A 14,614-nucleotide genomic window follows, 5' to 3' on the forward strand; every position below is an offset into this window, starting at 1 on the left:
GAAGTGAGAAGATGAAGGAGGAGAGACTTACAGGACATTTAGGTCTCCTTATGCAGATAACTCCAGCGGTGTTTGTGAAGATGAAATTCAAGAGGGTTCATGCTAATGACAACCACCCAATAATCCAATGACTTTTCTTTCTATGTTCTGGTTTCTTCTATGTGGCCAACTCAGGATTGCCTGTAGTCACTGACAGGAAAATAATTCAGAAAATTTTCTTCCAATGTCTAAAATACTAAAAGATGGTAAATTTCCAGTTTCTGTGAACTTTGTTACACTTTTGCGTTCTGTCTGTTGCCTTATCTTTGGGTCCATGGTTTTGCCCTCTCAGAATCCTGCAAGAATTTTTTTTTTGGCTTTTGTTGTTCTGTTTGCAAAAACATATGACAGCCATAATTTTATAAGTTCTCAGGATCTTTGTCCCATATCAGATGAAGTATGTAAACAAAGTAGCATAAAGTTCTTGAAATGAAATTAATTATATTATTATAAACTTGGAAATGTATGGCATTTAACTTAGTCTTGTATTCAGTCAGCTTGTTTCTCTTTCACTTAGCCTCCCTTTAAGAGAACTTCTTTTTTTTTAATTTCATTTAAAACCTTTTCGACTTTATTCATTTATTTTGTATGCATGTGTATGTGCACATAAGCAGGCATCCTGGCACACATGTGGAGATCAGAGGACAACTTGCAGGAGCTGACTCTCCCCTTCTACCATGTAGGCCCTGGGGGGGTTGAACTCAAGGTTCTCAGACTTGACATTCAGCAGCACCTTTTCTGCTAACCATTTTACCAGTACTAGTCTTATTATTATTATTATTATTTTTAAAATTAATTAATTCTGTTCAGGAAAGGGCAGTCCTCCTATGAATATCAACAAAACATGGCATATCAAGCTGCAGTAAAACTAAGCACCCTCCTTATATTAAGGCTGGGCAAAGCAACCCAGTATGAAGAGTAGGGTCCCAAAAGCCTGTAAAAGAGTTGGCGACAGCCCCTGTTCCCACTGTTAGGAGTCCCACAAGAGGACCAAGCTACACAACTGTAGCACACGTGCTGAGGGCCTAGGTCAGTCCCTGCAGGCTCCCTGGTTGTCTGTTCAGTCTCTGTGAGCCCCAATGAGCCCAGGTTAGTTGATTCTGTGAGTTGAGCCAGGTTAGTTTTCTTGTGCTGTCCTTGATGCCTCTGGCTCCTACAACCCTTCCTCCCCCTCTTCTGCATGATTTCCTGGGCTCTCCCTAATGTTTGGCTGTGGGTCTCTGCATCTGCTTATATCAGTTGCTGGATGAAGCCTCTCTGAGGACAGTTGGGCTGGGCACCAATCTATGAGTACAGCAGAATATCATTAGACATCATTTAATTGACTTTTTTTTTCTCTAGCCCTCTTTTTAAATGAACTTATTCTTTAAAAATCCATCAATGTATATAGTACACTCTGGTCACATTCATTCCCCCTTCTTATCCCATTTCTACATCCATCAACCCAGTCCCACCAACTCTCCATTCCACATTCATATCTTTTTGTTTTTGCTTTGCATAGGCAAATTATTATTTACCTGTGTTATCAAGGACTATACACACCTCTGTTGGAGACAAAAATTTCACTTACATCAATCTTAACTTAAATGAATGAATAGTTCGTGAAGGTTTGAAGAACTTTTTGGATGGCAGAAATACCTATTCACACATGGATAGGATGCCAGAGATTCACACATCTGGGCTGCAACATTCTCCTCACACATTTCTTACGAATGTTTCTCACCATCTTAGATTTTTCTTTTCATATATATATATATTCTTATTTATTTATTCTTATTATTTATTCTTCTCTCATACATTACATGCCAATCACAGTTTCCCCTCCTTCGACTCTTCTAAGTGCCTCCTCTGTTCCTCACCTCTCCACCAGATTCACTGCCCCTCAATTTCAAGAAATTATAAAACACATTAGCTTTGGTGGCACTCACCTTTAATCCTAGCACTCAGGAGGCAGACACAGGCAGATCTCTGTGAGTTCCAGGACAGTCTGGTCCACAAATCGAGTTCCAGGACAGCCAAGGCTATTGCACAGAGAAACCCTGTATCAAAAAACCAAACACAACAACAATCAACAAAACAAAAACAAAACACCCAAACCAACCACACACACACACACACACACACACACACACACACACACACACACACACAGAGAGAGAGAGAGAGAGAGAGAGAGAGAGAGAGAGAGAAACACCCTAGAACACAATCAGATAACAAGCATATTTTATGAGCTAAATTGTAGTAATCTATTCTGTCATGTTTCCATCACATTTAAGATTAGGGCCCACAGCAAAATGAAGTTTGAATTCTGGCTTCTCATTAAAGAAAACAACAAAAATTCAGAGCACCACTGACCATGGGACAGGTGCCTAGCTCTACCTGGTACATCTGCAACGCAATCCCTACACCTGAGGCTCAGACAACATCACGGAAGAGGGGGCAGAAAGACTGTAAGAGCCAGAGCACAAGGACATCTACTGCAAGATTGTATTGCTTATGTTTGACAGAGAGGCTGCACTTACGAACTCACAACAATATAGCTGCCTGACCGCGACCTGAATAATGACAACAGCAGCTGAAGTGGCAGCGTGAATGGGGGAACTCTCACCGGGCTCCATTCCTAGATGAAGAGCTACAGGCAACCAATAGTGACTGCTGTGAGGGGGAGACTCAGTCTTCCACAGGATCAACTCTCCCTAATTGGTTATCCAATACCAACTAGTCAAGCTGTGAAAACCTATGCACAGGAGCAATACTAAGTAGACTCAGTTTGTTGTATTTATTTGCTTATACATAAGTATGTAATGATAAGAATTAAAGAAAAAGAGACCATGAATTTGAGACTGAGGTGGTGGACACAGAAGGGCTGGAATGAGGGGGGAATGATGTAGATACAGTAATATATGAATTACAAAAAAATATGGGTCCTCACTGGTCTTTAACAAAACAAACCATCTGTATTTCTCTTTCAAACATGTATTTTGACTAAAGGTCTCTGTGCCCTCTGGCCTTGTGTTGTACTAAAATCTAGTCTATGGGAAATTTTTTTGTTCTTTTACAAGAATATTAAATTTGATTCTTATTTCTGTCTCCACTAGACTAGTTTTAGCTACCACCCCCCTTCTCAAGATACTTAATTCTAAGGTCCGAGGAAACTTATGCAAAAGTAATATTTGGAGAATGTCCCTCTGATCTAGTATCACTGAAGTAGGCCCATTCTGTCCACTGACAAGCAGAGCTGCATGGTGGGAGAACAGGAAATCCCAAGCTTGGACATAGACTCCTAAACTGCATGAATGGAGTTCAGCTTGGAAACTGCAGATCCTGGGTCCAACTTTCCTCTATATGAAAGACAAACACCTCCCCAGAGTCCCCTCATTTCTCTGACAAAAGGGTTGGGGATCTCCCTTCCTGAGTGAAGTCAGACCTTTACAGCTCCCCAGTCTTGGATATTTCACCTTCTCTCCCACTCTCAGATCTCTTTCCAAGGACACTCTCTATTTTCTTTCCCCTCCACGCTACAATTACTGTGACAGTGTCCTCTTCAAGGACTTAAGGCCTTCACTGAAATGAAAAGGAAAGACAAGAAAAAGAAAGAAAATACTAGTCCTTTGACATCTCCTGCCTTAGAACCAAGGAATTAGGAGCTTTCCTGTGGGAAGCACCCGGTGTGAAACACTGGCTCTATAAGGCATTGACCTTTGACCCTGCCCTGACATTGGAAGGGCCATCACATGAGGACTTGTGCCTTTGCCCCCACTATTCTGTGGTTCACCAGACCTGCGCTGAGGGAGAGCAGAAAGTACAGTGTATCCTGAATTTCCCATGTTTAGCCCTTTAGGCTGTTCACCTCAGTGTGTACTAACTCATCTAGGCAGAGCTTGTCCTGGTCATACACAGCCATGCTCAGGTGTCCTCACACTTGCCCTTGGCAGGATGATAGCAAACCCTACAGATCTGTTCTTGCAGGACGGCAGGCAGGTTGACCTACTTCCCTCATGCCCCACTAACCCAAAATCCCACAGGTCCTGAGTGCTGTCATATGATCACCATGAATAGCAGTCACTCAGGAGGGAGATTAAGTTCCACAGCAGGAAAGCATTTCCGCTTCACTGAGCTGAGCCCTGACCTCAATGCAGAGGTACTTTCAAGGCAAACAAAGGTGGTTCTGGGAAAGAAAAGCCTGCTAATAAGCAGCATCCTCTGGTATAAGCCTTGAAACAGGAGCAAACGTTCTCCATGACCTTGTAAACAGCCTTGGTGACAGTCCTGTCAACTCTTTCTCTGTCTGCAGTCTTCCCACAGCCCTAGAATCCAACTTTGGTCTTCATTTTTTTTTTTTTTTTTAATCTTTCTTCTTTTTGAACTTCTTTCCGTTCAAAAGAACTTACTGGAAATAGGAAAGAAATTTGTGTGTGCCATTTTTACTTGATAAATTTCTTTCTGCTGAGCCTACTCTTTTTGACTGTTATTTGACATGATGAAGTCATATTGAATGATAAAAGCCTGGTCTTCAGGGCCTAGGGCAGGGAAGAGGCCAAGGGTAGCCTTACCCTCCAAACAGCACACGTGGACTGGGGAGGTGGCAGCAGGTGACAGCCCTCCTCCCTTACAATCTCTCTTAGTGATTTATATCTAAAATGGCCCTGTCATTTGGCCTCGTTTGATGAGTAAAGCCTTTCCATACAGTCATTCATCAAAAACGCCTTCTGGGGCCACCACAGGCCGACAGCCCCACATACCCAATGTTGCAAAAGCCCGGGTTTGAATTTCTTGTTGGTTAACATAAAAAAAAAATTAAAAGCAAAGCAAATCCAGTTGTGTTTATCTTATCAAAAGCAGTCCCAACATTTCTGGGTGTATAGTGCCTGGAAAGGGATCAAGCAATTATTTTAAAATGATTAAAAACTTGTTTTTCCGGACTTGAGTAAAAAACACATTTTTGTCTTCATTATACACAATTGTTAAACTAGAGGATACTCACTCTAGAGAGTTGACTACATTGCTGTTGGTTGTTCTTTCCTCTTGGAAGAAAAACCCTCCGAAGGTCTGAGACTAGACTGTGTTGTGTTGTGTTCATATGTCCTTTCCTTCTCATCTTTATTCCTTCTCTCCTCTTCTTTCACTTCTCACCCTGGTTCTCTTCTCCCTTTCCTTCCTTTCCATTGTCCCCTTCCCTCCACTTCCTCTTCTTTTTCCTTCCCTGCTCCTCCTCCCTCGCTTCCACTTTCCTTCTTCCTTCCCTCCGTCCTTCCTTTGTTCTCTCCTCTTCCTCCTTCTTTTCTTCCTCCTTTTTCAGTTTATCCATTTCCTACATCTTATAGGAAAAACTGAGTTTCTCTGTGAGATAGAAATGGTGGGGAGTGAGAGCCTTTGTTCAGAAGATATGCAGTCGTGAGCTGAGGGCTTTGGGTGAAGGAGATAATTGCTAGCTTTATGGTTTTAAGCAGAATTTTCCAGAACTGGATTTAGCCATCAGTGAACATCTTTGGCTCTTCCTTCTAATCAACTGACATGTTATTTGGATTCTGAGTTTTTAAACTTACTCTCCTGAACTCATATTGTGTTCATATGATGAGACAATGTGCTAGACCTGGACAATGGGGATACAAAAGGGAGCCCATGATCCCTCCTGCAGAGATTATTTTATAGTATAGAAAATAAAATAAAAACATAATAAGTACTTTAAGTTAACTTCTGATAAAAAGTCACAAGGAAATAAAAGCACATGTATAGTACATAGCTAGCTAAGGACCACATAGGTTGAACTTGACCCAGGGTATGAACATATACCATGTTATAAACCAGGTTCTAAAGTTATGTGGAATTACAGAGAAATAAGGCTAGTGAGAGCTCCTGAGGTCAACCATAGTTTGATTTAGTCTTGAAGGATGCATGGTGGACAGCATGTATAAGGTTAAGGAAGATGAGGTCATTTCATACACAAGAAAGAGAATGCAAAAGATTGAAGAACATCACATCATTGATAGCTAGTTGAGACATCTCTCTTTGTCTCTCTTCCATGTTATCTACGCATAAGTTAATATAAATCTGTTGTAATTAAATAATTGACCCCCAAAGTGGAATTTTTTAAAAGAGATTAATAAAGAAATTCTGTACAAATAGTTAACACAACAGAGCTAGCGTTGCATACAAATAGAGAAAAGGGTTGGAACGATTCTGTACAACTCTACGTACAAGAAAACAAATTAAAATGCACTAAAGTTTGTGGTGGCTGGTCCAACCCTCCCGCTCTGAACAGTGACATTAATTCATCCTGGTGAAGCACTGATTGATGTTGGAAGCTCACAGCTGAACCATTCTTCAGGAATTGCCCTTGGCCTACAAAAGCTGCTTTGCTGAAGGCTACACCCTCTTCCTGAGAACAGCTCGTACCCATAAAATGGGTGATGTCAGAGTATAAATTCCAGGAATTTGAGGCAACTTGGGATGGCCATCCCAGAGCCAGCACTTCTCATGGCATCTGCTGTGGCCTTCTCTACGTCCATCCTCTGTGCAAACCTGTTTGGCTCAATGCTTTTCAGGTGTTGCCCGCACACACATCAGCCCATAAGCATCATGCATACAGATTGCAAGCCCAGAGATTGTTTCTCCAGGAGACCCACTTAAAACCATCTTAACTCACACTGTGCCTCCAAAGTACTTCCAGATAAAGAACACTAAAGCACAGAGAGATGGATCAATTTGTACAAAGTCACATGTCTGAGCAAGGACAGAGCAAGGATCGAAGCCTAGGCAGTCTAGCTTTACAGTGCCCACTCTAGCCACCAGTGGAAATGAAAACAAATCAACTATAGTTGCATGAATGTCCCGAGGAGTGAATCACACAAACATACTGCAGAGTGAACAAACCAAGGCTCGGCAATACAAACATTACCGTTCCACTTACATGAAGCATCCAGTCGGACAAAATGAGTTCTATTGTTTATGAACACACACATAGAAGGTAAAAATGTAAAGAAAGACAGGCAATGATTACTAAAAATATGTCCACTAGGTGAATGGGGTGAGAAGGGGTTCTAGTAATACCAGAGATGTGTGGTGTTCACACATCAGTTCATGTTTATAAACATGTTTTTACTTTTTATATGAATGGAAGCTCACAATACCTCCCCCCACCCCACCCCCCACAAGTCTACTGCAGGAGAGCCTTAGAAGGTTCTACCAAGGTCAGGCCAACATTAACCCTTATTTCCTTCCTCTGCAGCCATTATCCATGGCATTTATTTTTTGGGAACCTTCCCAAGATGTCTGGTTTTGAATAACTAGCTCTGCTATAACCATCTGGTAGAAGTTGATTCTGCCCTTTCTCACTATGGGGATGTAGACAGGGCTCTGAATTACCCCTCATCAGAGGAGCTTCCTGGACTATCTCAGATTGCCTGTCCAGCTTTCTCTCCCTCCTAAAATTAGACAGCTCAGCATGAACATTCTGAACCCAAACTCATCAATTCAAGTATCAGCTTTCAAAGATCTTTCTTTTTCTTCTTAGGGTTAACTTCATAAAACTTGAGGGGGGTTTGGGGGAAGCAAGAATGTTTTAACACAATAGTACTGCTTGTCTAGGTCGACAATCTGGTTGCCTTGCAGGCCGCCAGTTGCCAGCAGCATGGCTCCCCCTTTTCTTTATCCACCTGTGATCTGGCCAGAAGAGAGTTGACAATGAACAGTAGATAATAATTTACATGCCTGTTGAAAGCAGGAGGAACTATTTGTGGGAAGGAAAGGGACCTGAAAGGTGGGAGGAGAGAGGCATAGGGGACAAGAAGGGAAAAATATGGGTACGTATATGAAAATGTAAAGGTGAAACCCATGTCTTTGCATGCTAACCAAAATGGTAATTAAAATAAAATTGGAGGCTGAGAAATGGTTATGAGCACATTCTGTTCTTGCAGAAGACCCAACTTTGGTTCCCAGCACTCACTTTGGGTGTCTGAGGGTCAGTTGAATCAGTTTCTTCTATCAGGGAGATCATTGAATGGTGCAGAAGGCCACCATGATATGGTAATGATATGGAAAATGAGGCATAAGCAGGAAAAATGAAGAATCATTATCATGTTTCTCTTGGTTCTTTGATGGATAAAAAAAAGCTTACTCATGAGGTAGAGCCACGGCATGATGGTTCAGAAACCACTCTGTGTATTAAGGCATTTCAGTTGGTTAGTTTTATGAAATATTTTTTGCCTTACTGATGCAAAGAACAAATTTGTATTTCTTCACTGAAGAATTCCCAAGGCATTGGTATTTCAGTAGCAGGAAATCCTTTTTTTCAACTTGTACTTACCATACAAGAGGCATCAAATTGCTCATGAATGAATAGGCTAAGAGGTATTGTCACTTCCTGGTGGCCACTTTCACAGAGCACGAGAAGACAGGGGTTACTGTTCACTGTGTTTCTTGGGATTTGGTCCTGAAGGTCTGAGCTTTGCAATGAATTAATGGGGGACCAATGTTGAATCCAATAGAGAGTAAGCTGTTGCAGAATGAGGCTGTGGCCTCAGGTGAACAGTGGACGTGCAGAGTGCACCATGCCGAACAAAGCCTTAGCCTCACTTCCCTCTCACATGCTCTGACACAGGAAATGCTGCTTCACGGATTGTAGCTACTTGTCAGGCATGACTCAACAAACTGAAATATTTACCAAGTGAGTTTTTCATTGCACAACTCAGCCTGCTCACTCATGGCACATACGATGCTGAACATAATCATCAGTGGGTCCATTCTGCTGTTGTTAGGTGGCTCAGAGGAGCAGAGATGGAGCAAGAGGAGAGACAGTATGACCTGGCTGTAGAGGTCAACAGGATGCCAGCAGACACAGGTCATGCTTTTTTCATTTTCTGGAAAGTCAGGTCCATGGCCAGTTAATGCAAATGTAACATGGAAAATGATCCTTGAAGGCTACTTCTCAGTGCCAAACATTTCCTGGTTTTTCATTGCGTCAAACATATGGATGCTATTAACTTGTTTTGTAGCCTAGCTTCTAAACTTCATGTGCCAATGGGAATTCATTTCACAGAAAGGCCAAGGTCTGAGATGTGAGGTTGGAAATGAGGCCCAGGGTGAGAATGTCAGGCAGTGTCTGTCACTGATGCTCCATTGCCTCCTGTGTTCTCTGTTTCTAGTGGGCAGGCTTTACTGAAGGATCGTTTAATCCTGGGAAAAAGCACCTGTTACTTGAGGGCTGGTCCAATTCTCTTTAGCTAAGCTTCCATTAGCAAGCAAGCAAACAAACTTGCCTTTCAACAATGAAAACACTTGTTTCCTAAAATGAGAAGGCGGTGGCCATTACACTTCAGAAGTAACTTTCACTAAAATAAAACATCCAGAAAAAAGTATTTTGCAAGAGGACAACCAGAGTCCTAGGATCCTACATGAGCTGGCCAACAGATGTTTTGAGTCTTATTGCTGTGCTGTATGAACACATGCTGCTCCCACCACTTGCACTGTTCTTTGCTGGGCAGCCCAATTTTCCCAGTTGACATTCAGTCATACCATTATTTTCTCCACCCAGGATGTTTCTTGGCAGATAGTTATTGTCTAAAGATTGTTTTCACTGGGCTTGTTGGCGAAGGTAGTTCTTTTGATATAAATCATGGTGCAAGAAATGCAGTATGAAAGATCTAGAATTTACTCCTCATGAAATAGCCATTCCTTTCTGAACATCCTGGATTGATGCAGCATTCACTATTCAAATGATTCAAATGGCAATTCTTAGTGACTGGCTCTGACTCTGTTTTTACTGCTCTCACTTCATTTTTATTGGATGCACTGAGTCCTAATCCATGGTCAAAGTCTGCATGCAGTGACATAGGGGTATGGTATGACATAGGGAGTATGAAATGGCCCCTAGTGGAGAGAGAGAGAGAGAGAGAGAGAGAGACAGAGAGAGAGAGAGAGAGAGAGAGAGAGAGAGAGAGCGAGAGAGAGCGAGCTAGCTCTTTCCAAGCAGATAGCACCTAAAAACAATCAACCCTCTTTTAATTTTCTAATGAACAAATGGGAAGCTTTGAGTTTATCCACTCATAATACATTGTTGGGGCTGGTTACGGCCTTGGTTTCCACTTTGGGCTACTGCTAACTGTCCCAGATTATTTTATTATGTTAATGTTATTAATATGTATTCAGCTTTAAAAATAGTTGCTGATTCCCCTGAAGATTACTAGATATGTTAGACACAGACCTAGGTACTTGGGGTTCCCAAAAATCCTTACTCTCCTAGAATTCAATTTTAGTTGCAAGAAAGTCATGACCTGTATTACGGTGATGACTTTAAGTTGTCTCATGAAACAATGATTTTCGCTGGGGATGACTCACCACTCTCTGTTCAAAAATGTGGTGAGCACAATTTCCTTTGCCATCTGTGGCATTCCTAACTTAAAACCCTCGAGCAGAGTGTGCACTTCGTGCCAGGCATTACATTTTTTCCAGTGTGGTCACAGCTATTACGGCAGGTACTGGATTGATCTGCATAGAAGACACGGTAGAAAGGCAATCAGCAAAACAGTACTATAAAGCCGAGGCAGAAATTTACTTAAAAACAGTATCAAAATGTTCATGATTTTTTTAACCTTATAATTTTTCTTAAGCGTTGTATGAAATTAAAGTTTTATAACAATTTTTTTTTTATAAAAGTCATTATATATAAAACAAAGGAGTTAGGGAGTCAAGGAGAAGTTAGAGAATCAGGGGAGAGATTCCAAGGTTGGGGGTTCCTGAAGGTGGTCTCCTTGTAGAGACCTCCCTCTGCCTCTGATCAAACAGCCGGCAAAACCTCTATGATTGTTTTTGTGCTCAGTCTTTTCATTCAAACCAGCATTATGCTATCTAGATTTTAGGTCAGGATACTGGCAGCATTCTGGGTTCTCAAAGGGGGAACATATTGCTTTTGCCACCATGTGTACCAAGATGTGTAAATTCCTTTTGATAGCAATTTTTACCCATAGTAGTGACTTGATGACCTAGAGAAAAGTGATCTCACAAAGAGAAGTTATTCACACACTCCATATGTGCCATGATAGATATTCTTTCCAGGACCTACCCCTGTAGTAGACAGTTTATAGTGCAGGTAGGAGAGACAATGGGAGACAGACAATTTGTGGTTCACTAATATGAGCAGTTTAGACAGAAGGCCAGACCCTGGCTGTCTGGAACTTGTGGGAAGTCTCAGTCACAGTCCTATTCATATTAAATAGACCATCTCCACTGAAACAGTCTCTTTTGAGCACCTCCAATATGACAGCTCTTCCTCTCAACCACTGGGACTCACCTGCAAATAAAACACACAGCATCCCTCCTTCTAAAAAAAAAAAAGAAGGCTACATTTTAACAGTGGCATGAGTAAGAATTAGCAGAGGGCTTGTCTCATGTGATGCTTCACAAAACTCAAAGCAAGCAAGGTGCCCGTAGCAAAACGTCTTGCTGCCAGAGCTAGGAGGAGACTGAAAACAGAGAGGAACAGGGATGGAGAGCACAAGAGACTTTCTTCTGCAAATTAACAATTTCATCATTTTTGTTGAAATTTTCATTTCATTTTCTATTTGGTTATAAAAAATTAAATTTAGAAAACTGGTCCTAGATAGACTGCATAGATAAAAAGCATGCTAGTTGCTTCATCGGGGTATTCCACTTGGGCATTTACAAAGGAGTCAGCCAGGCTCCTCCATAGGATAAACACACTTGACTGTGGTTTTTATCCAGTCCACTGGATGGTCATTCCTTTGAGGATTTTCTCCTGTGTGTCTGGCTCCTATGAACTATCAGTGATTATTTAACAGTGAGCGGCAGGTCTAGGAAGACTCCATACACTTCTTCCACTTCTCAGCACTCAAAAACAATGATGCAAACCTCAAGCAGTTACTTTCATAATCACTTTTAGTAAAATTTCTCCAGGGAGTGGATAACACGACACAAATATGCATGACAGGAAGTCCTCCCCCCATGTCAGCTGTGTTCCTTAGCTACTTTACACACGACAAACTCTCAGAACTCTAGTTTCCAACGAAATAAGCGCAAACAATGTAAGAATGATAAAGCATTAACTGAGTGAGTGTTTGTAGATTTGTACGACATCTCGATTGTTGAATTTTGAGATCATAGTAGAGCAAAGATTGCAAAAGGGGCGAATATTCAAATATATACATGGAAGATTTGCTTTGGGATAGGCAACATGCTGTCTTTTTGTGAATCTTTATTTATGTAATCTTCACACCAATTTTGAAAGGAGAGATTCTTAGGTGTGCTTTATAGGAACTAGGTGGGACTCCAGAGTAATGCAGAGCATCATAGACAGCAACCAGAGGGACTGGGAAGCCAGTTCAGAACTTCTGGAATTCATACTTGCTGTCTGTCAGCTGGACCAGGTGGCTGCCTATATATCATAAACTACCAGAGATTGGGCCACTGGGAGATATTTTTACAACTAGAAAGAAATACACAGAAAATAAATATCATATTTCTTCTCTCTCTTGCCTCCTCTTCTAGAAAAAGATTCTTTTGGATTCAAATATTTTTGAAAATAAAAAACTAAAATGTACTTTAAAGGATAATTTGAGCAGTTCAAAAAGAGAAAACTATAATAGGAAGCTGTAGTGGAGATGTAAGGATTTGGTTTGAAACAGTATAGTTACTTAGTCTACTGTTTAGCCAGAAGGTAGATTATTATTATTTACTTATTGATTGATTGATTGATTGTAATACTGAAGGTTGAACCCAGAGGTTCCACACACTACCTCTGAGTTCTTCCCCAGTCTTGACTCTCAGACTTTCTTCTGATTGTATTGTTGTGCAACCCAGCCTAACCTTGAATTTGGGACAATCCTCCTGTTTCAGCCTCCTGAGTGTTGGAATTACAAGTATGTGCTACCATGCCCAGCAGGACTATTTATTCAAGAAGGAGACCAGCCTCTTCATCTCTTATAATGGTCATGACTGATATTAACACTGGGCCGGGTCTTTTCAATGATCTCAATCTCTCCAGCTCCTGGCTGACTCTAGGGTGCTATCAGTTCCCCATTTAGAGAAAAAGAAAAGGAAACTGAAAAGATTGCCGAGGTGGAATTCCAGCTCTGGGAAGGCTGCCTCCACAGCGGGATGGCCCTCTGGGATCTCTGTTCTGAGTCCTGGTAGTCATAGTGGAGTGTATTCACCAAATATCTGCTGAAAACAGCAGAGAGATGAGGCAAGATTTCATCGGCTCAGGTCCTTTCGTTAGATCTGACTCAGTTATTCCAACATAGGCATCTTCATGTTAGATGAATAATTCTGACTCCAGTAGCAAAGGGAAGAACATTGTGTTTTCTTGCCAGGGCAGGGAATGGCATTGGCGTCACTGTGAAAGGGGAAGTGAGTTTTCTGACTAGGTTTGAGGAACAAGCCTGCCAGACTACTAAGAATCCTGGAATCCTAGTCATGATCAGTGTCCTGACCCATCGGTGTCATCCTGGCCAGGATGGTGAAGCAGAGTGCTGTCAAATGGGATGGAAAGTTCAAAGCTTTCGAAAACCTTGTAAAGAACTTTCTTATTTTGTTTTAATCTGAGGGTAGGGTGTAAGGACACACACACACACACACACACACACACACACACACACACACACAAAGAGAGAGAGAGAGTCCCCACCCATCCCACTCACACCCTCCACAACTTCACACACACATACATGCATGTTCATGTATGTATACATACACATATATACACACATATTCAAGTGAATTACAAAAATTTTCATCTCTTAGTTTAGTTTTGTTTACTATTGTAACTGTGAAAGTTTATCACAAATTGCACACCTTAGCTTATATCAACTTAATTCTTTGTAGAGCTGATTTCTTTTAAATATATTATGAGGTGGGCATGACCAGTCACTCCATAGATTGACAAGGATGTGGGGAGGGGGAGATGTTACGTTGCCTGGGTCTGAACTGAAGGCAAAGTTTGAAATTGAACTGTTAGCCCAGCGATACTTGACTTAAGTATGTGTTTTTTGGTGCTGGGCTGTAACTTTTAAGCAAGGAATTGGGAATGCAAATGACATGGTTAAGCAGTCCTGGGGAGAAAGAAAGAGACAGGTGTGCAGATATCTGAGAGAAGACTGTACAATGGAAATAGGAACAAGTGATCTATATCCCGTCATTCTTTCTCTATCCATAATCAAGGTCAGCAAAGACTATAAGATGCTTAAAATGCCAGATTGAGCTACTTTTAGTTATTTATTGGCATTTAATTATTTATTTTTTGGTGGTGTGTATGTGGAGGGGTCAGGCATGCCATGGTGTGCCTGTGGAGGTCAGAGGACAACATGCAGATGTCATATCTCTCCTAATATGATTCCTGAGGTTGTACTTAGGACTTCAGGCTTGGGAGCAGGAGCCTTTACCTGCTGAATGGTCTCATCAGCCCCGACAGTCCAGTTTAAATGGATGGGGACAAGGGAAGCAGTTTTCATTCTGAGTAACTTTAATTTGGGAAAGCTACTAACATGTAACGTGAGGGGATGGATGGACGATAGCAATCACGCAGAATAAGCAAGCATAGGCTTGCTTCCTACAGACACATGTC

This window comes from Peromyscus leucopus, chromosome 10 (assembly GCF_004664715.2).
Source record: "Peromyscus leucopus breed LL Stock chromosome 10, UCI_PerLeu_2.1, whole genome shotgun sequence".
Classification (NCBI taxonomy): Eukaryota; Metazoa; Chordata; class Mammalia; order Rodentia; family Cricetidae; genus Peromyscus; species Peromyscus leucopus.